Source organism: Lutra lutra, chromosome 17 (genome assembly GCF_902655055.1).
Source record: "Lutra lutra chromosome 17, mLutLut1.2, whole genome shotgun sequence".
In the NCBI taxonomy this organism is placed as follows: domain Eukaryota; kingdom Metazoa; phylum Chordata; class Mammalia; order Carnivora; family Mustelidae; genus Lutra; species Lutra lutra.
In genome coordinates this window covers 30,572,693-30,595,963 of record NC_062294.1, presented here as the reverse complement: position 1 = coordinate 30,595,963, position 23,271 = coordinate 30,572,693, and the positions used below count along the sequence as shown (strand labels likewise).

At 42.8% G+C, this 23,271-nt stretch overlaps 1 non-coding gene and 1 pseudogene across 1 annotated transcript; both read right to left on the bottom strand.

Moving 5' to 3' along the window:
- Positions 1–13,875: 13,875 nt before the first annotated feature.
- On the bottom strand, positions 13,876–14,009 carry LOC125090110 (U4 spliceosomal RNA). The gene has a single exon (XR_007124195.1). It is a non-coding gene; the product is annotated as a U4 spliceosomal RNA (small nuclear RNA).
- A 7,695-nt stretch (positions 14,010–21,704) lies between these two features.
- Positions 21,705–22,249, bottom strand: LOC125088534 (60S ribosomal protein L10a-like; annotated as a pseudogene).
- Between the last annotated feature and the right edge of the window lie 1,022 nt (positions 22,250–23,271).

The following is a 23,271-nucleotide window of genomic DNA, read 5'->3' as shown; positions in this document are numbered from 1 at the left end:
AAATGGGCATGATGACATATACATCAGGGTTGTTTTCAGAAACAAAAGTGTGCCTTAAGGCACTTAGCATTAGGTGGCACATAGTAAGTGTCCAATAAATACCATAATTATATTAACAAGAAAATAAGTCCAGAGATTGGGGTAGGAAGGAAAAATGGAGCTTCCAGCCAACTCTGAGAATGAAAGAAGTCCCATCTTCTTTTTAAATCAGTGTATATCCTTTGAGGCACCAGAAAGATACAAAACAAAATAAAGAGAGATGTAATGGATACAAATAAAGGGAATGAATGAATCCTTTCTTCCTATGGGTCATAGGTGTTTGGGTGAGTGCCAGAGGAATCACTTACTCACATCATGACGCTACAAGATAGAAAGTAGTAAAACTGTGAGCAAGTCACCAAAAGGTTTAAGGATGATTAGTCAAGGAAGGTGAGAAAGGTTAACCTTTGGAATAGCTAAGAACTCTTGATTTGAAGAGAAAAGAATGGCTTGGACTTTGAAAGTAGAAAAGGTACAGAGAGCAGATCTGTGGAGAGAAGAGTTTACACAAAGCCCCAGGGTTGGCAGGATGAAAATGGCACTTGGGGAATGGCAGGTAGGCTGCATATAATGGGTATACATCTCCCACAAGATCTGGCATGCTAGAAAAATAGTGTTTTCTTTCTTTCCTTTTTTTTTTTAAATTAATTTATTTATTTGAGAGGGATGGAGAGCTCAAGCATGGGGGAGGGGGAAGTGCAAGGGGAGAGAGGAAGGGAAATTCAAGCAGACTGGGCACTCAGCACAGAGCTGGATGTTGGGCTGGATCTCACAACCCTGAGATCACAACCCTGAGATCACAACCTGAGCTGAAACCAAGGGACATTTAACGCACTGCACCACCCAGGCACCCCCTTCTTTATTTATTTATTTTTTTTTGAATCAACTGAAATGTGACTACAAGACCCCATCCCAGCAGGTCAGTAGGAAAGTCAATCTCAGTCATTACTGGGGCTCTCTCTTCAGCCATCAGAGTGTTCCAAAGCCCAGGAGGTTTCTACAGCACTTCTGCCCATGGTCCTTGATCTACACTGGTTCCTGCTGAAATAGCCCACCCCATCAGGCTCACTAAACTGCCTGTTTTGGGGTGAGATCCATGAAATGTATGACCCATAGAGCGGGGAGAAGCCCATAACTCCAAGAAAAGTGGAGTCCATCTATTCATGCTTCAAGCGGCCACTGATGTTCAGTCACTCCTGATTTCAACTTAATTTAGACATTGAGGGTACATTCATGGTATCCCTGAAGCTGGCTAGCTGCCCAGGAGGCCATTCTGTTGCAGTTTCACTATGTACCATCTGTGGAACTTTGGACAAACTACTTCATATCTCTGAGCCTCACCTTTCTCATCTGAAAAATGGGAATATGAATTTTATGGCCTTCTTAGGGTTGCTGTTAAGATTACATGAGATAATACAGGCAAAAAACAAATTGTTTGGCATATGTAAGCAGAAGCATCTATCATCGTGACCATCTCCATCCTGTACCCAGGATAAATACACACTGTATTATAAAATTCTCTTAAAAGAGATGACATCCTCCTAACTATGATAACAATTTCTGAACTAAATGACCTAGATTCAAATCTCAGTTTAGCCACCAGTTAGCTCTGTCATCTTGGGCAACCTACTTATTTATCCTCTGGACCTTGGTATCCTTATCTGTAAATTGAGGTTCATATCAGTACCTACCTAACAGTTCTGGTCACCAATTCCCATGTGAAGAGGAAGATCTCCCCACCCCCCAACCAACCGCACCAAGCAATTCTCAGACAGCAGCTGGGTGTCCTACAATTCAACTCCATTCCGACACTATCTATCTGGTGATGGCATTAGATTCTGCAGTCCTACAATACCGCACTCCATGGTAGTCACCAGTCCCAAGGCTAGGCTGGCTTCTGACATATTGGCTATAAACTAGAGGTTCCCATGATCCCCGCCTTGGATTCCATTATTTTGCTAGAGCCATTAACAGAATTCAGGAAACTCATTTACTTACTGGATTACCAATTTATTACACAGGATATTAAAGGATATGAATCAATAGGCAGATGAAGAGATACTTAGGGCAAGGACCCAAACAAAGGGGCTTCTGCCCTTGCGGAGTTTGGGCCCCAACCCCCTGGCACCAGGAAGCATTTTGTTTCTATAACCTGGAAGATCTCTGAACCTCGTGCCTTGGGGTTTTTATGGAGGCTTCATTGTATAGGCATGATTCATTAAATAATTGGCCACTGGTGATAGAACTCAATGTTCAGCCCCTCTGCCCTCCCTAGAATGGGGGTGGAGGGAGGTGCTGAAAGTTCCAAACCTCTGATCCCATGATTGGCTCCACAGGCTACCAGCCCCCATCCTTAGGTGTGCTCTAAAAGTCACCTCATTAACATAACAAAAGACTCAGTCACTCAGGAAATTCCAAGGTTTTTATGAGTTCTGCACCAGAAACAGAGCAAAGACCAAGTATGTGTGTCTGTGTGCGTCTGCGCGCGCATGTGTGTATCTTACTATAAATCACAATGTTTCCCTACCTTACAGGACTGTCGGGAGAACTGAATGAATTCTTTCATACAAAGCACTTAAAGCAGCACTTGGTAAAGGCTGGCTATTTTTGCTTTGTTTTATTGTTCCAAACATGTGTGCATTCATTCAGTTCTCAGAACCACTGCTGTGAGGAGAGTAGGACATGATTTACTAGTGAGGTTTAGAAAACTATCCTCCTAGGGGCGCCTGGGTGGCTCAGTGGTTAAAGCCTCTGCCTTCGGCTCAGGTCATGAACCCAAGGTCCTGGGATCGAGCCTCACATCGGGCTCTCTGCTCAGCAGGGAGCCTGCCTCCTCCTCCTTTCTCTCTCTGCCTGCCTCTCTGCCTACTTGTGATCTGTCAAATAAATAAAAATCTTTAAAAAAAAAAAAAAAACTATCCTCCTATCAGAATTCATCTTTCTTCTTCCAAACTTGCATCAGTAGGAAGTCAAAGTCTCCCTCAATGGTCACCTGCCCAGAGGAAGAAACTGTAAACAGTTGGTGTGTATCCTTCTAGATGTTTCATAAATGTAAATACATATAAATGGAATCTTTTTTAAAATTTAACAATAGATTATAGACATCTGTTGTATCAGTACTATTGGATCTATCTTGTCCTTTTCAATGGCTCATTATATTCAATGGTATCCATGTACCATACTCTGTTCAACCAGTTCTCTGCCCATGGAAAGGTAGATAGTTCCCAATTATCTGGGATCCTGCATTCATCACCATTTTAAGTGTATCTGATTATTTAGGCCAAATCTCTAAATATGGAATATCCAGATCAAGGAGTATGAATATTTAAAATCTGGATACCTATTGCCTGAATGCCCACCTCAAAAATGATTTTTATTGTATTTCATCTATTTTATTTTCCCTTTCTTCTAGCTCTGACCACATTTTACCTTGAGTTATACTTCACTTCCATCTATATTTTAGTTTGTTAGGATGACAGTAACAAAGTACTACAGACTAGGTTGCTCAAATAACAAAATTTTATTTTCTCATGGTTCTGGAGGATAGAAGTCTAAGATCAAGGTATCAGTAGGTTAGTCCTTTTTGAGGTCTGCCTTCTTGGCTTAGAGATAGCTATTTTCTCTCTGAGTCTTCATCTGGTCTTTCTTCTGTGTCTATGTCCTCATTTCCTCTTTTTACAAGAACTCCAGTCATACTGGGTCAGAATTGACCCTAATTTCCTCATTTTAGCTTAATTACTTCTTCAAAGATACTTTCTCCAAAGTATCTTTGGAATGTATGTCACATTCTGAGATACTGGGGGTTAGGACTTCAACATATAAGTTGGGGGGTAGGGGGCACAGTTCAGACCATAACTTTATCTGTAATCTAATGCTTCCTCTTTGAATTTCTGGAAAATCTAGTACAAAAGAAGAAGAAGGAGAAGAAGGAGGAGGAGGAGGACTTAAAAGGGATACTACATCTATAACATTTTATTTGGGAGAGCGTACTGTTTTAAAAGGCAGACCCTCCCCCACCCCGGGATAAAGAGTGGGCTTAAAACACCTCAGAAGTCAAGGGTGGGAGCAGTATGGATGACGGTCTAATTTCAGGCTCCACCGAAAAAATGCAGGCTTTGGCATTCTCCAGGGACCTAGGGCTGTGCTTTCCAGGAGACCAAATTATACTCCTCTTGAGAGAGGGCACGTTGAGGTAATTGGTGGGACAGACTGGGGAGAGTCGAGTTCCAGCTGCTTCCATTGTAGCTGACCTGCTGCACCCAGCCTCCCTCTGCAGAATGGGGGGCTCTGAGCTTTTTAGTAGAAGTCGTTGAGGTACAAATAATGCCAACTCTCTTCTCCACCCTGTGAGTCGTGGAGAGGAAGAGGAGGAGGAGAAAGAGAAGAGGAAAGAAAGAAGAGGAGGAGGAAGAGGAGGAAGAGGACAAGGGGAAGAGGAAGGAGGAGAAGAGGAAGAAGGAGGAGGAAGAAAAGGACTAAGGACTAGCAGAGGAGGAGGAAGGAAGGGGAAGGAGAGGGACAGGAGGAGAAGTATTCCATGATTTCCTATTAATCAAATGCATGTATTTGCCCAGCACCATAGCTGTTGCTCATGGTCCACAGTTCTGTGCACAGAACAAGACAGGCACTAGTCCAAACCCCTCAGGTGGAATGCCAACTTTGCCAGTCAATAGCTCTGTGACATCAAGCCAGTTGTCTAACCTCTCTGAGCCTGTTTTATCATCTATAGTAAGAACAGCATTCAGTCACTCCAAAGAATTACTAAAGAGTTCAAATGAAAGATCCATACGAATGTGCCTCATAGAGAGCTAAGCATGGGGTAAATGCTAGTGGCAGTTGACACCCCGCCTCTTCTTGCCTCTGCTTCTCCCACTACTATGTCCATGCATCCCCACCTGCCTTCGCTTCTGCAGAGTTTACTTCCCCAAGAAGAGGCTTGCTTCCTGTGCAAACAGTCCCCAAAAGCAATTAGGGCTCACCCTCCCTCCCCAGAGTTTGTGAAACTCTACACGTTCCATGCTTCTAGGAACATTAACCATGACTTGGTGACACCATCCCAAAGGGGACCAATTGGCTTTGGGATAGCAGACGATGACTTCATTGGGAAGGCCATTAATCATAATTATGAAAGAATGAAATGGCTGTCAATTTGCCCATGCTTAATAACACCTAGTTAATAAGAGGGTCTTTTTCTTTCTCACAGTGGAAATGGATGGCAGAGGATACTGTTTCTGGGAGAACATTACACGTCTTGGATGGCTGAAATGCCGTGGCCAGTGGAAGTCACTCGACTTTTGGCTGGATGCCTCAGCAGCACTCTCTGAGCCGTGCAATAACCTCTCTGAAATGCACTGCTGCTCCTGTCTTATTGCTTAATTAATCCACTTCTAATTGATATGGCTATGCATTACCATGGCTGCTTCCCTGCTGTGAGAGCCCATAAAAACAGATTTGGCTTTTTTAACAGGACTCTCGAACAATGTCAAGAACATGAACTTCTCAATGACATCATACTTGGTCAAGAAATGTAAGTCCCATGACTTTGGCCAAATAGGATCCTGACATCTAATAAAAATGTCCAGGTCTACTGAAAGCAGTATCATATTTCAAAGGATTTATATTATAGGGAGGTGGGGATGAGGGGAAGTGGAGGAGGACAGGAACTAATTGGAGTGGGGGGCGGGGACTAATATTGCCTCTCCTGGTGAATGCCACCCTTTACTCCTTCCCCCTAATCCTGTCACAAAAATGCCAAAGCTTCTATCAGGGACCTGAGTAGTAGGCTATGAGAACCACTGTCCTGAAAGATCAGTCAATTCTTGATGTTTGTGAGAAGTTCCAAAAATACACTGAGAGTTTGAATCCCAGCTCCATCCCTCCCTAGTGGGATGCCCTTGGACAAATTACCTAACCTCCCTGGTACCCAATTCTCTCACACATTAAAAAAAAAAAAATTTTCACATATAACAGCATGTTAGACTAGGGTTGGGAACAAAGTCTTTCCAAATTACATATAATCAAAGTCATTTTTAGAAAATCCTTTAAACCACTGTTGTCTCCATAAACCTATCTACAGCAATCCTCAGGGGCATTCAACCTTGAGAGCTCCCAAAGGAAAGCCTAGACGATGGGCTGGCAAATTATGGACCCAGGTCAAACCCAGCTCATCACCTATTCTTTTTTTTTTTTTAAAAAGATTTTATTTATTTATTTGACAGAGAGAGATCACAAGTAGGCAGAGAGGCAGGCAGGCAGAGAGAGAGGAGGAAGCAGGCTCCCCGCCGAGCAGAGAGCCCGATGCGGGACTCGATCCCAGGACCCTGAGATCATGACCTGAGCCGAAGGCAGAGGCTTAACCCACTGAGCCACCCAGGTGCCCCTCATCACCTATTCTTATGAAGTTTTACTGGAGGGACACCTGGGTGGCTCAATCCACTCTTGGAGCATCCAACTCTTGGTCTCAGTTCAGGTCATGATCTTAGGGTCATGGGATCAAGCCCCCCATCAGGCTCGTGCTCGGTGGGGAGTCTACTTGAGATTCTCTCTTTCTCTCTTCCTCTGTCCCTCCCCCATGTGTACATGCACGCATGCACGCTCTCTCTCTCTCTCTCTCTCTGTCTCAAAAATAAATATTTCTAAAAAATAAATAAAGTTTTATTGGAACACAGACACATTCATTCATTTACATATTGTCTGTGGCTGCTTTCCCACTGAACCAGCAGAACTGACTGGTTGACACATAGATCATAGGACCCACAAGCTTAAAATACTTACTATCTGGCCTTTCACAGAAGTTCACTGAGTCCTGGTCCAGGCACAGATGTGTCCATCCCACCTCCTCTGCCTTTAAGATAACTGACTGACCAAATCCCTCTCAGTGTAAGGAGAGACGTGAAGAAATCTAACCTACACCACCTGCCTGTAGGGTAGTCTCCATTCAGCTGTGATAGTAAACGTCTACTGTTCTCAACTTGGATTAATGGCATTGTTCACTGACTTCAAAGGAGTCTTGGTGTAGGAGTTAGGTTCTAGACATCTGCTGTGACCACACTTGGGATTTGATTTCTCTGAATACAGTGCTCCCCTTTCCCAAACAAAGTGCAAGAGAATTGGAGGGGCAGTCTGCATTCCCCTGGGAGCCGGTGGAATGAGTGATTGAAGAATTCTCCATGAAAGGTGAATCAGGACTTCTCATCTACTGGCTTCACAGGAGCCTTTGAGAGGCTGGCTCTGTCCTCAGTAGAACGCAGCCAGTTCCCAATTTTATCCCCACCACTTTGCCTGTCTTCGGGACCGAGAGCCTTCCTCAGAGCCCAAGTGCCTTCGTTCCTTCCTCAGAGCCCTTCTAGTGCCTTCGTTCCCGTGCGCGGCTGCGAGCACACATCACAGGTGATATTAATCATGCTGATTAGGCATGACCTCCTCTTTTGTAAACTCATGTTGATGGCCTCAAACCAATCAGTACCTGTCACAATGTTTATGGTCCCTAAATGAGGGTGGAAGACAGTGTGAGGAGAGAGTGCTTTGTGTGGGAATTAGGAGCCCTTACAGGCCAGGCCCGCTGGTGGCAGGTAATGCTTCTGACAGAAAGTAGTTTCCAGAAATTTCCTTATTGTTGTAGCTTCTTCTTCTTGTCCCCCCACTGCCAGATTTTTTGAGGTATAATTGACAGATAAAAACTATATATATTTAAGTTGAACAACATGATTTTTTTTTTTAAGTAGGCTCCATGCCAAGTGGCTTGGAGCTCAACGCATGGCTTGAACTCATAACTCTGAGATCAAGACCTGAGCTATGACCAAGAGTCGGACACTTAACTGACTAAGCCACCCAGTTTGCCCCAACATGATTTTTTTTAAAGCACACAAGGTGATGATTTAATATACCTATGCATTGTGAAATGATTAACACAATCTGTTTATTAACACATGGTCTCCTCATAGTTATCTTTTTGGATCCATGTGTGGTAAGAACACTTCAGATCTACTCTCTTAGAAAATTTCCTGTGTACAATACAGTATTATTCACTATCATACCATGCTATATATTAGATCCCCAGAACTTCTTCATCTCACAGGTCTTTTAGGGTCTTTATTCATAGGGCTGACCCTGTTGGTGAGAAGAAAATCACACTCTCTTTATGTAGCTCCTTTTCCTGCTTGCATTGTCTTCACATAAATGTGCTAGAGACTAGTGGCCACAGAACTGCCATCTTGATTCAAACCGCCAGGAAATGAATCCCGTGTGCCTCTTCATAGCCAGTGACCTTGTAAGAGTGGGAACTGCTTTATACCTTGGTTAAATCATCTGCAAATGGGAAACAGTAATAAGGCCAGCTTCATTCATAGATGGGGGACATCTGCAGTTGCATAGAACCCCACGTTTAAAGGGGCTTATACATGGTTTAGCACTCTGTTGTCCCTATCTTGAAATTCTTAGTAATTTTTTAACAAAGAGTCTCACATTTTCTTTTTGCACTGGGCCCTACTAATGTTGTAGCTGTCCTAAAGAGGGTGCTGCCCTCGTAGGGTAACTGGGATAGATGAATGCATGGCAAGATCTCAGCTCAGTTCCTGGCATGCCGTATGCCCTCCATATATAAACTATTATTATCAGTGGTGTTTATCTGATCACACAAGAGCCTTACGAGGCAAACCAAACTGAGGGTATGATTTAGCCAACTGTGTAATTTTACTTTACAAATGAAAACATGGAGGCTCGGAGAGGGAACTATCTCCTCAAGATCATGTAACTCAGCTTAGATCGATATATTTTCATTCATTCATTCACTCATTCATTCATCAGAAAATGCTTGCTGGGATCCAACTCTGTGCCCACGGGCTTCAGGAGGCTGGTGAGCAAGACGAGCCAGTGCCTGCTCTCATGCAACAGACCATCCAGCTCTTTAAAGCCACTAACTGGTCCTTGAGGGAATCAAGTTCTGAAAATCCCAGGGTCACTACCCTCCAAGGTCAGGAGAGCCATTTCAAGGGCCCTCCCAGTCATAGTTAAGATCAAAACACCCTTGGTCATATCCCCAGGCCTTTTGGGAATTTCTCAGTCCTGTTCTTGGAAGCATGAACCTGCCTCAGGTCTGGCCTCTGTGTTAGCCTCCAATGTCATCTGTCATTCTTAGGCTCTTCTTCTGGAAGGACATCCCAGGGGATGGTCTTTTGCTTCACTGTAAGTTCTTTGCCCATGGGGAAGAAGCCTACGGACAAACGCTGCTCTGCCCAGCCCCGTGCTCTGGGTTTTCACCCGTTAGAGAGGGGGTTGAAACAGTAGTCACCTAGGACTTTGTCCCCTGCTTGTCAGTCCTGACAGAGCCAGAGTGAGAACTGGAGTCTCACCCGCTAGTCCACCCGGCCCCCCTGATAAACCAGTCCCTTTCCTACGCCCCTTCCAGCTGTTCCCAGCACCCATCATCGTTCAGTTATTCAATTTGTCAATGCCAAGAACTCACAACCTTGCTTCTGCCTCACACACCCTCATTATGGGGGGTGCATCTATGGAAATAAGATGGGAAGTACACCAGCATTCCCCCAAACTTTGAATCATTCAGACTACTTTCCATGCTCATGTCCACCTATCTGCAATGTACATAATCATTTTCTTCAAGTTGCCTTTCTTAAAATTTAAACTCTGTTTACGTTAGATACCTAAGTTTATTTAAAATGAATTTTGTATCTGTACCATTGATCAGTAGGCCTACTTGCCTTAAACAAAAAGTGACTGCCACAAAAAACAACATAAAATAAAACAGGATCCTGGATTAGACTGCGTGGGTACCACCTACAACCATCTTCCGCACCACCAGGCCCCATATGGGGAAACTCAGGGTTAAACTTATGCCCAGCACTGCGTGCACAGCTGACAACACTTGAGTATCCTACCCATTTGTAGATATTTTCATTTTTATAGGGGATTCTTGGAAACATAATGCTTAACCCATAGAAATAACATAGGGGTTCTAGGCAACTAATAATAGAGGGAAGATAATTTTGCTTAGAGCCGGGCTTTGCAGTAAGGCTGAAATCTTCATGCATGGGCATGAAGTCACCTTACTCATCTGTGAGTAACGCTGGCCCTGGACACTCAGAAGTGGGATCTGGACTCCCTAGAGAGTGGAGGAAGAAAGGTGACCTGTTTTCCAATGAGCTCCATTTGCTTCCCAGGTAAAACCAGATAAGGAGCTGCTGTCAGGTTCTCTGGTCATTAGAATTGCCGGGTTGAAGTGAGAGTTGAGGAACAGATAATCCAACAGGTATCTACTGAACAGAGATGCTCAAGTGCTTATCTGCTCATTGTCAGGGCTGGCGGGCTGCAAACTGGAGGAGACTTTGCTGTTTGTCAGCCAAGTCTTTTCTTTTCTATCTTGGATTGTACAATCCAAATCATGAGGGCTCATGATTTACCTCCACTTCTCAGGGCTCCGCCCTCTCACAATGCACTAGCTGAATAGGACCACCCTGATCCATTTCCCGTGGGACCTGCCAGGTAACACAGTTACAACAGTAATACCCCTGATGAGCACTGAAACTTTACAACCTTCATTACTGCCATGGCATACAAAGCTTTCTCACTTTCTGCCCGAGATTAATCACTTCCCTGGATGACTGACAGTGGGAACATTCATTTCCTTCAGAGAAAAACACTCTTTCCACCCACTGGGTGTCATCCTGTCACCCAGGTTTCAAAAGGCAGCCACAGAAGAGCCAGCCATTGGTACATTTCACAAGGTCTGGGCTGTCCGGTCTTATTCATGACTAATTTGTTCTGCTATGTAGACCCTTCCAGAGACTACAGATGACTATTGTTAAAATGAGATGAGCTCGAGGAGAGAAGACATGAGAATGAGTTCTGGACCAGATAGAAGCTGCGGAGAAAGGTAGAAGGACCTGGTTGGTACCAGCCAAATTATTTTTCTTTTCGTATGCAAACTACAGTGAATCCAAGTCCCTATATGCTCGAGTTATTTGAAGTCCAGCCTTTGCTTGGGGGTTTCTCCCCAAATATTATGATGGATCCTCATGGTTGCTTAACCAACCTGCGAATCAGCCCCCTTGAGGTTGCCCACTGCCACCTTCCAGCAGAGAGTTACTCTCTAGTGTCACTCTGAAAGCATGACAGCTCCATCTTCTCTTGGTTGCCCAGAAGCCCTTCCCCCTACCATGGCCACAGTAGTCCTATAGCTAGAACCTGAACAGCTCAAGAAATCCAAAGAAATGCCCTGGAAATTGATTACCATCACCAATGCCCTGCTTGTACCCCAACCACGGAGAGAGAGCAGGCTCTGCTGATTGGCTCAGGCTTCCTGGTTTGTCAAGTATGAGAAAGGGTGGTCACACTCAAGGAAGTCCATTGGCAAAACTGCCCCAAATGGCAAAACAGCTTTGTGTGAAGTAAGAGATGAGCTAGATGTTGGACCAAGGTGGGGACATTTTTACAGTATTGCCAGACATTTTGCAAATGAAGGCTATTGCTCCAAAAATGATAGTGTGAGTAAGCAGCGGCTTGGCTTGGATCTTTTCACTGGGTCAAGACAAGCTCAGGCTTCAGACCTTTTCATCTGCAAATACAGCAGCACACTAGGACCCACCTGGATTAGGCAGTTTGATTAGAACTACCTGTTCTATCAAAATGTGTGTGCTTCCACTACTACAGTGGCTATAGGGCTGATAAACTGAAATTCACAAACCCACATTGCCTCTGTCTTCCCTGAGGTCCTATTTGGGGGGAGGGGGTGTCACTTATGATAGATAGAACAGCCAGGCAGTAAAATTTCCCCAGCCCCCAACATCTACCCCAGACAAATGAGACATAGGTAAAACAAGAGACACTTAAAGAGTAATTCTGAATGCCTTGAATTCTTAAAAAAAAAAAAAATTAATTAAAAAATAAGTAAAAAAAATAAACTTCCAAACAAGATTCTCCTAGAAGAGGGTAAAAAAAAATACAACTGAAACGAAGCCTTTTGGAAATGAAAAAGAAATGGCACATTTGACAAGGGTCAGCTGGCCAGGCTCCTGTGATGACAGCGTTCTGGGAGTATTAATATGTACCAAGAGCTGTAAATGGTTGCAAAAATGTACATGGATTCCTTGACATAATGTACTAGCTCACACCATCTGCCACTTTCAGCCGTCATGGGCTGCATGCTTGAAATCCTTTTTAATCACTTTCACTTAACAAGAAGCTGAGCTCAAAGCTAATCATTGAAAATCTGCCACTGGAGTGGTTCCTTGAGGTTGCTGCTCTGGTGACCTTCTGGGACATCGAAGATGGGCAGAAGTCTACCAAAGAATGCCAAGAATTTTGAAATTTCATGTGCTGGTCCACACTGGCTTCTAAATTGATCTTCTTCTATGCTAATGCGGCCTTACATAACAGGCAGACCAGTAGAATCCCCACCTACAAACATGCAGTTTCCACACAGTCCATTGAATGTGCTCAGGGAGCAAAAAATAAAATAAAATAAAAATTTTAATATAATGTGGTCCCTACACATAAGCCAACTATTTCTCAGGAAATTCAAGATCTGTTCAACTCAAGAAACCATGAGTCCAACACTTCAAGGAGAATATGGACATTCTGGACTCGTTAAGGTCTCATACTGTATGCCCCAAAACAGATTTGTTATATGTCCCAGTGAGTTTAAAGTATTTTTCAATGAAATTTTTGATTCCACACGCTTCTTGCCTTTGGAGCCTAACATGAGTCTTCAGAGTTAACCCTTCTTTTGACATTCAAGTTCACAGAAAGCCAACCTCTCTTTGGAGACTAGTGGGATTATGTGTAAGGAAAGCGAGAATAACCATAGCTGATAGGTGTAGTGATCTGTGAGATGGATGCTCCAATGTACAGTTGGGTTGATCTGTTTTCCCAAGGAATTGTCCTCTTGACAACATTTTGCCAGAAAGTCAACTTTAAGATCCAAAGAGCCAGACTTTCTAAGAGGGAGATAAAGACCTTTCCCATCCTTCAAAAAGAACACAGGAAAGAACAAATCCAAGATCAGAGCTAGATAAACCCTGTGTACCCTGGGAAAGTACAAGCTGGAAACACACACACATCAGAATAGGGGCAGTTATGTAGTGAGACTTTTACAGATAAGCCAAGGGCATTTGTCCCTCCTACGCTGAAATGGTCTTTGGAGTCTCATTGGCTAAATGGACTGATTTTAACACCCGATTCCATCACTCTGTCTTGGCTCCTAGATTTGTTTACCGTAGAATGAATTTGTTTCCTGCCATGTCTCAAATGCATCTCATGACACTCAATCTTGTGTCTCAAATCACCTGGGCCATAAGTGCCCAGATAGTTGGTCAAACTTTATTTTTTTATTTTTTATTTTTTTTAGTGTGTCTGTAAGGGTGTTTTAGGGTGAGATTAACATTTGAATTGGTAAGTGGAATAAAGCAGATTGCCTTCCCTAATGCAGATGGGTCTCACCCAATCAGTCGAAGGCCTGAAAAAAAAAAAACAAAAAGGCTGAATGAATGGGACCTTCTGCCTGAGAGCTTGAGCTGGGACTTGGGTCTTTTCCTACCTTCAGACTAAATCAACATATTGGCTCTTCTTGGATCTCAAACCTGCTGTCTTTTAGACCAGAATTTACACCATTGGCATTCCTGGTTCTCAAGCTTTTGGACTCAAACTAGAATTATATCTTTGGATCTCCTGGGTTGCCAGCTTGGTGGCTGTAGATTTTTAAGATTTTTCAGCCTCCATAATCATGTGAGCCAACTTCTTATAATAAATCTCTTTACACACACACACACACACACACACACACACACACAGTGTAATCAGTTTCCCTGGAAAACCCTGACTAAGACAGACTTCTGTAGCCAGAACAATCCTTGCAGTTGTGCATCAAACTAGGTCTCAAACTGATTACATATATCAATTAGCAATAATCGCACCTTGGATAAACCTCATTGGCTATGATACTGCCACTGCGCAAAGCTCTGATTACATATATCAGAATAGGCTAAAATATGCTCTAGTAAGCAATTCTGAAAGCTCAGGGACTTAGAGCCATAGAGGTCATTCACAATGTACACCCATCCTAGGTCAATAAAGGAGTTCATGTCATCTGTCACTGTAGTCATTCAGGGATACAGGCAGATGGAGCAGCCACTCCCATTTCCCCCAAATCTGGTTTGCCATGGTGCCAGGGCCAAAGGAAGTTCTGGACAGTCTTGCACCACGAATGAGACATTCCAGACTAGAAAAGACAAACATTGCTTTCACTTACCCCTCATTGGCCTGGGCTGGTGCATGGCTCCATCCAATCACTAGAGGAACAGAAAGCATAATCCTACCATGTACCTACAAGATAGAGAGCTGGAAATATTTAGAAAGGACTGCTATATCCATCCAAGACATGACTCTCATTTCTGATGTCTTCTCTAGGTGTCTTAAAAATCACAAAGCAGGGGAGCCTGGGTGGCTCAGTGGGTTAAGCCTCTGCCTTCGGCTCAGGTCATGGTCTCAGGGTCCTGGGATCGAGCCCCGCATCGGGCTCTCTGCTCAGCAGGGAGCCTGCTTCCCTTCCTCTCTCTCTCTCTGCCTGCCTCTCTGCCTACTTGTGATCTCTGTCCATCAAATAAATAAATAAAATCTTAGAAAAAAAAAATCACAAAGCAGTCTATTTGACCAGATCCTATGAACTCATTGCTAGAACAGCAAAGAAATAAACATACAAAAACCACCTTGGATAGGGTTTTCATTGAAATAATCAGGTCAACAAGAAAATAAGCAAACAAAAGTAAAACCCTCAGGGTGATGGCCTGAAATGTTTCTTGGATGCTCCAAGAAGTTTCTTGGATGCTGTGCGGGTGCAGAAAAGCATTAGTGTCCCAAAGGAAGTCTCGTCCCTTTCAGGGGTCTTTCTATTCTCCATCCCACCTTGTGAGTAATCACCTTTCCAGAATTCTTATCTTCCAGTCTCTACTCTTGACTTGAATTCTCTTACATTCCCCCAAACTTCTCTATCTTCCTTCTATTCCAAGAATTGTTATTTTATTCAGGTGGGACATACCATTTATCTCAAGAGCGTTACTACATAAATCATAGAGCAAGGCAATGGGGAGGCTTAAAAATCAGTGAGAATAATTCCTTTAGGTTATGAAACCATTTCATGGAGCATTTGAGTGCAGCTGGGTCATACCAGAAAATCACCACTGACTCATTCCTTCAGAAGGTGCAAGGAGAAAACAGGGGTTCCTATGGCATCAAACACATGCTTACTATTGACTTTTCCCCTATGGATAGCATTTTCCCAGAGAGTCATAAGACGAGGGCAGAAATCGAAAGATAAATAGTATCTGTGGCCTTAACCACCCACCTCTTGGTAAGTACAAATTGCATTTGAATTTCTCTTTCAGCTCTTTGATATTTGACATATATTTAAAGTAAATATCAGTCCTATAGAACATCTGCATAATCTTGGAGAGGGTTATAGTCATGCAAATAATGCTGCTAGATTAGGGACTGGGGATAAAAGCAGTGTTAACTCTAGGTCTTAATCTGAAAGGCTAAATCTGTCACCTGTCACTCTAATTACACTAGTCCTCTGTCCTCCACAGGTTTCCTGATTACACATACATGTGTGGTGGCTTTCAATGGAAGGCACAAAGCATTTTAGAGAAGCCACAAAAGTGCTCTTGTCAATTACAGCGGCTATTAATACTAATTGTGCTTTAGAATTCTCACCAACAACAGCATTAGAAACCCCAATTAATATACCACAGTTCAGAGAGACACGATGGGACCTGAGGTGTTACTGACACCAGCCTAATAACTAGTCCGGTTGTGGTGTGAACTGGCTCAGAGTTAGAATTTTAAGTACTACACAGAAAAGAAATTAGCATTCTTCAGTCTCCTGTCTATCGGGGGTATAAGGAGCTGGCCGACAAGCACAACTGTGGTTGGAGGTACATAAAGCCTCTGAAAGGGGAGTCTTGCTCTCCAAACCTTTTGAAAAAAAAACAAAAACAAAAACAGAAGGACCTTACCAGTGTTGTCAGTCTGGGTGAACTTGCACAGTTGGGTTGACGAGAGCAGGGCTCTTGGCCCAGGAATGTTCACTTTTATGGTCAAACGTCAAACAGGAGAGTTACAAGGACTTCCAAAGGCCAGCTTCTGCTCACCTAGAAGACAAGACTTCTAGAATGCAGTCTTCTAGAAAAGAGGAGGTATCTCTCCTTTTATTTATAGAATTGAGAGCTTGCCATGGGGTGGGGGTGAGGGTTGTACCTGTAAATAGTTGCTTATTGTTCATACTTGTGAAACACACATGTACACACACCTGTTCTAGCCACTCTCTATAGAGTAATGGCCCAAATTTACAGAATTTTGTCTCCATTCCATTAGTAGATTTCCTCTCTTTTCACACATCTCAGAGGGCCAAGAGACTGTTCCAGATGGTAAAATAAAATTCCCTTCATTTAACTTGAACTGGTATCAAGATTTTTATGCAGTAGATTTGGACACAGAGGTGACTGAGTTAGGGGATTTTGTTTATCTACATGTGTTATTTCCAGATGCCTGCTCTTCTTTGGCTTAAAACCTCTGCATCCTGCTACACACCTCTCCCTGCACAGACATTACAATTGGGGACTTGTCTTGGACATCCACAAATGTACGCAATCACACTCTCAACAGGTATGGTATCACTGATTTCTTCTCTTGCGCAGGGTTAAAGCAGAGTCAGGAGGTCAAGCCTAATGCAGTTACTGCCCTTAGTGGCATGGGCCACTCATTTTATGCCCTGTGTCAATCCCTCCTCAACTGCCAAAAGGGGGTACTCATTACTGCTCCCCCGTTCCTCCCAAGGATGTGATAGAGAAGAAAGAATAGGAATGTCTTTGGAAGGGGAAAAGGTATTTACAAAAATTGGATGCTATTAATCAACTAAAGAAAAGGTTTAAAACAAACAGTAGTGGGTATGCCTTGGGTGGCTCAGTCCGTTGAGCAACTGACCCTTAGTTTGGGCTCAGGTCGTGATCTCAGGGTGATGAGATCGAGTGCTGCATTGAGCTCTACGCTCAGTGGGGAGTCTGTTTGTGATTTTCTCTCTCCCTCTACCCTTCCCCCCATGCCCATCTCTCTCTGTCTCTCTCCCTACAATATATAAATAAATATTTTAAAAAAAAAAAAAACAGAGGAGGAGGGAAGAAGAGAGAAAAAGACAGGGAAAGAAAGTATAAGCATACTCATCAATAGAACCTCCCACTATCAGAGGAGTTCTTGGAAACTGTTGCCAATTTCATGTGATGTTGGTAGGTGTTATGTGATAAAAACATTCCAGCAATCCCATCCTTGGGCCAGGGTAAGAGGGACCCCTGACCTGGGACTTAAGGGGCAGAGGCCTACCCTGGTCCTCCCTAAACTGTGCCCTTTGGGACAAGGAGTCCACAGATCCAAAGGGACTTGTCTATTCAGAACATACTCTGATCCTGATAGCCTATACTCTGCATATCCAGAGAGCTCTCATGCTCATAGGGGAAGGAGCTTGGATGTGGATGCACAACTGGGGGTTCACACACATGTAGCAAGGGCTCCTTGTACTATGGGACAAGGGGTGGGTACGGAAGACAGAAGAGACCATGAGCTGAGGGCCAAGCTCTCCCCATACAGAAGTCCAAGGTATCCAAGAATTCTGAATTCAAACCTGGATTTCCAGGTAATTAGTAAAGAATATTTGTCAAGATAACAAGATACTGTGTATATTACATAATATTTTGTTAGCTTAACTTATAACTTAGAATATTGAGATGTGTTGTATAGTCTTCTGTTTACACTCTTTCAAGGCTCTGAAAATTTCATATTAGGATTGGGCCCAGATTCCAGGGTCAGTTAAGTTTGGGAAACACTGGGATAAATAGTTAAACAGACTTTTTTTATTTTTTTTTTAATGCAGGATATCTCAGAGCCTTAAATATGCATCATGCATTATGCATATCCTAGCAGGGATTATACCATATTTCCTTCTGTCCAAAATGCACTTTTTTTCCCCACATTTTAACATTTCTGAAATCAAAATGCATCTTACAGTTGTAGTCAGCCAGAAAACAGCTGTGCCTGAACATATGCATTAAAATTTGCAGAGTGACTGTCAGCGGCTTGGAAGAAAATCCCAGAAACAATAGTGGAGCATGTTTTTAAGAAATGTTGCAGCATCCAAACTCTGGGGAGAGAGGAGGAGAAGATACTTTGTAAAAAAAAAAAAAAAAAAAAAAAAAAAAAGACACAAACTTCAATGACTTGGAGTCAAACAAAGGATAAGAAGGGTCCAGTTCAACATGAGAGGAGCCTAAACAACTTACTTTGTTTAAAGTTTCTTCTTTAATACTCAAGAGTGATTATGATAAAATACATATATCTACATAAATGTTATAGAACTCTTTCAATAAGTAGAAAATAAAAATTCCAAGTGCTAGGAAAAGAGATTTCATGGTTTAGGTGGCAGCAGTTTGTCTCTCTTGGCTGAGCACAAAGTAATGGTATGTCTTTGTTTAATGGCATTTTAGATTCTATGAAATACAATAGTGGGCAACGTTTCCCAAATTTCTTTGAATGGGGAGGCCCCCTTTTTCCTAAATCATTACATTAGATTCATGCTTTCATAAGCATGCCTTGAAAAGGCTGCCTTAACTCATGGAATAGTGAAATATAGGGGCTGGAAGGGGCTTCAGAAGACCCAAATCCCTCATTTTGAAGACAGGAAAAGTGAGGTGCTCTCCCAAGATTACCCAGCATACAACCGGCAGGTATGGACAAGAACCAGCTATCCTGCCTCTCAATAGACAATTCTGATCCCTAGATGAATTTCCTCTTCTTGGTTTTTACCAAACCAGTTGTTTCTGTCCCAACCACAATTAGTAAGTGAATATTCTGTTCCTTTGTGTCTTGGCACAATCAAAATTTGTCTCTGATTTGCCTGTCAATAATCAATAAAAGAAGCTAAAAAGATTGACAAAGAAAGAAAATTCATCCAGAGAGCCATACGCCAACTGATTAGGGAAGCTCAATGAACCAGAAGGGGAATGCACTTAAAGAGAACTGCACCAAAATCCCATCATCCAATTGCTGAAAGCCAACGATTAAAAAAAAAAAAAAAAAAATCCCCAAAGCAGCCAGAGAAAAGGAATATAGATAGGTTAAAAATAAAAGAATAGGAAAAAGACATGCAAATGCTAATTAAGTGGAAGGTGAAGTGACTTTACTAACATTAGACAAAGTAGACATCAGAACAAGGAAATTACCCAGAATCTGCTAATGACATTGCTGACATTACAGTATTATAGGATCTCATGTCTAATGACATAAGGTTAAATCATCGAGAAGCTCTAACAGTCCTAAACAGATATGCCCGGTAACAGAGCTTCAAAGTATCTGAAGTAAAAGCCAACAGACTAAAAAGAAAAATAGACAAATCCACAGTTACTATTGGAGATGTCAACAATCCCCTCTCAGTAATGGACAAGGGTTAGTAGGGAGAAAATCGGCGAGAGTACATCCAGATGCACAGCAATGCATGTACACAACTCTTTGGAGAAGCACAATTTGAATCTGGGCTTTGCCACTGAAAAGTAATGACATAGAATCCCAAGGTGCTGCTTGGTCTAGGGTCTTGTCAAGGGAAATGGGTGTCGCATGCTTCTCAGCTTATGATAAGATTGAAACAATTCATGTGTCATTGATCATGGGCTCTCCCCTTCTGCCCAAAGTATTGAGAAGCTGAGAAGAACCCGTGTGGGGCGCTTCTGCTTGAATGATTGAAATGTGTGTGGCCTCTTCCTCGGGGACAACAACTTTATGAGGACACAGGGGGCATAAAACATTCATACTCCCTTTTCTGTATGATTTATCCTAGAGAATGCTAAATACATGCTAGATAAATCCCCATGTGTTACATGCGTACAGTCGTGGTCCCCAGTGAATCGTGTCTCTCTCTATCTATGCCCATGTATAGGTCATCCCAGTGGGATAGTTGTCTTGGTCATGTGACTTTCTTTGGCCAATAGGATGGTCAGCAAACATGTCCTGGACAGAGGCTCAAAAGGCACTTGGGAATTAGGGTTTTCTCTCTCTCTCTCTCTCTCGCTGCTTTTAGAACCCAGCCACCATACAAAGAAGCCTAGGCTACCCTCCTAGAGACACTTGACCTCAATGACAACCAAGTATCAATCACCAGAAATGTGAGTTAGACCATCATAGACACCCAGCTCCAGACAAGCAACCAGAAGGGACCCCAGAAGAGATGGGCTAAAGCCCAGCCCAGATTGCTGACCCACAGAATAAATTTGTTGTTTTAAGTTTTGGGATGGTGTACTAGGCAGCAATCGATAATTTGTTATACCCAAAGCACTGGCCAGCTCTGCATCAAGAAAGGCAAGGGTAGTAACTACTCCTTTGGCTACTCAAGAGAGAGACAGAAAATGTCTCATTATATTGCCTGGAACTTTGGGCTTAACCTCTGCTGACAAAGTCCCTCTCTCAGTCCAGCGAATCAATGAGAATGAAACACATGTGCTGCAAATCCCCTGATGCCCTTCTAGGCAGAAGTTTTTAGTTAGGAAAAGAAAAAGAAACTTAATTTGAAGCTTTAATAACCTCCCAATTAGGTTGTTTCTGCTAGCATTAATATTTAATCATGACATTACTGTGACTATTTTAGAATTGAACTGAAATTAAGTATAAATGTTTGATCATAAATAATTTCATTATTAAAGATAATCTCTGTTATATATGTTTCTGTGCCTATCTTTTATTAAGTTTACTTTTCATGTTGACATTTTTAAGGGCATAATTGTATGTTTTCGTTCTTAGTAATATTGTTACCATATATTAATTATGGCATCATGCCAGGAACACTAGTAATGAAATAAGTTGGTTTTTCTACTTTAAGAGCCAGCAGTAGGCTCCCATTCTTATACAACTAACAAATAGATGGTCAGCTTTGAGCTCTACATCATTTCCCTGAATTATTCTTTCACTCTCTTTATTTGTGCATAAGCACCATTGCTCTTGATTTACAGAAAAAGTCAGTGTAAACAAGAGTGGGAGGGATAGTTTTCTTTGTCCATTTTCTAAGGGGTTTCTTGGAGGCCACATACAGCACCAAAGGAAGGGTGTGTGTGGTAGGTAGAATAATAGTCTCCCAAAGATGTCCACATCCTAATCTTCAGAACTTATGAATATGTCACCATACATGGCAAAAGAGACTTTGCAGGTGTTATTAAGGACCTAGAAATAGAGAGGTAATCCTGGATTATCTGGGTGGGCTCAATGTAACTGCAAGGGTCCTTAAAAGTAGAAGAGAGGGAGAGGAGAAAGTCAGGGAAGTAGATATGACAATGGAAGCAGGGTTGGAGTAATATTGGAGAAGGACTCATCCCACCACTATGGACCTTGGGGATGGAGGAAAGGGACATCATCAAGGAATAGGGGCATCTTCTAGAAGTTGGAAAATGGAAGGAAATGGATTCTCCCCTAAAAACTCTGAAAATGGATGTAACCCTGTGTGAGACCCAGGTCAGACTTCAGAACTGTATGATAACAGATGTGGGTTTTATCTTGTTTTGGTTTTTGTTTTTGTTATTTATTTATTTATTTATTTATTTATTTATTTATTTTGGTAGAACCAAGGGTTATTAAGATGTGCCTTGGTACAGGTGCTGGAAATTGCCTATGATGTTCTTGAAGTATAAAGCCTGGATGTTCTGCCAATTCTTCTTGAGCAATGACACCAGGAAATTAACAACTAAGCGAAAACATCCACACGAGCTCATCATCTGTCATCTTCATGTGGCCAACGACCACTGCCACACACAGCACCTTCTTCATCTGGGATTTGATCATGGACTTCACTTTATCTCCTTAGCCACCATGTTCTCATTGAGGATCAGCAAGGAAGGGAACTTGCCTTCCTTATTCAGGCCTGAGCCCAGTATTCATGGGAACTGCTTGATCAGAGATTCTGAAGCCAAAAAGATATCATACTTCTTGGCCAGCTTCTGAACTCATTTTTCATTCTTGTTGAGTTTCTTCAGTGCCTCACTGTCCAGGCGGGGAATAGCCACAGCCTTGGCCTCATCACTGTGCTGCTGATCCCCCAAAGCACATATGGAGAACTTGAGGCAGGGAGTGGACTTAAGCCTGATGGTGCCCAAAAAGCATTTGTCCTTCTGTGGGTCATCATTCTTCAAGCAGATCTGCAGCTCCACTGTCTCCAAATCTTCTGGCACTTGAGCTCATTCCCAATGCCGGACTCCCCACACCACCTTGTATAGGGTGTCATGGGAGACTTTGCTGCTCGTGGTGTCATGTGCCACAATCACTGGAAAAGAGCCAGGAGTGCATTGTTTTAAGCCTCTATGTTTGTGGCAACCTGTTACAGCAGCCACAGGAAACTGATACAGGAGGCATCTTCCAGAGCACCCCAGTGGGATCTGGGCAGTCCCACTTACAGGCTGTAGCAGGAAGCAAGTTGTTTGACCTCTGCACATTGGCACTTTCTAGTCAATAAAGGGAGGGCAACAGTGGTTACTTCATAAGGTTATTGGGATAATTAAATGAGGTAATTTGCATAAACATCTTAGCACAGTATCTAACTCATTTTACACATTTGTTAAAGGTCAACTATTTTTGCTGTTATTAAAACCTGCTGTGGCCCACTGTTATTGTTCACATTTTGTTGTGCGCTGCCCTGGTAGGGGTTCCAAGTGCCTGACAAGTGACCTGCCCAGCCTTCCTGGAGGTGGTGTGCGCTTCCTGCCTCATTGTTAGGCTTGGCCCTGGAACGTCTTTGGCCAATGGACTGCGAGCAGACTCCAGCCAAGCCACTTCCAAGGGGAAGCTTTGGGAGCAGGTGCATAGTTTGGCTCAGCCTCTTGTTCTTTTCTCTTTGTGACAAGAAAGATATTTCCCATATAAGGGCTTCTCCTTCCACCTGAGTCCTGGCTGAGAAGACACATGGCACAGAGCCACAGCACATGTAATGTGAGATGTAAATGTTTATTGTCATAAGTCATTGAGATTGGGGGGTTGTTTGTTTTCATAGTAAAGTTGACAAACACACCTCTCATAGATACTGTTTAGAGAGTCTGCCAGCTCACACACACATGCATACATATCTCCCTCCAGACTGTCTACAAGAACTACACTTGGCCCACAATGACTCTGACACTCATGTTAGTGCTCTATAATACTAATGTTAGG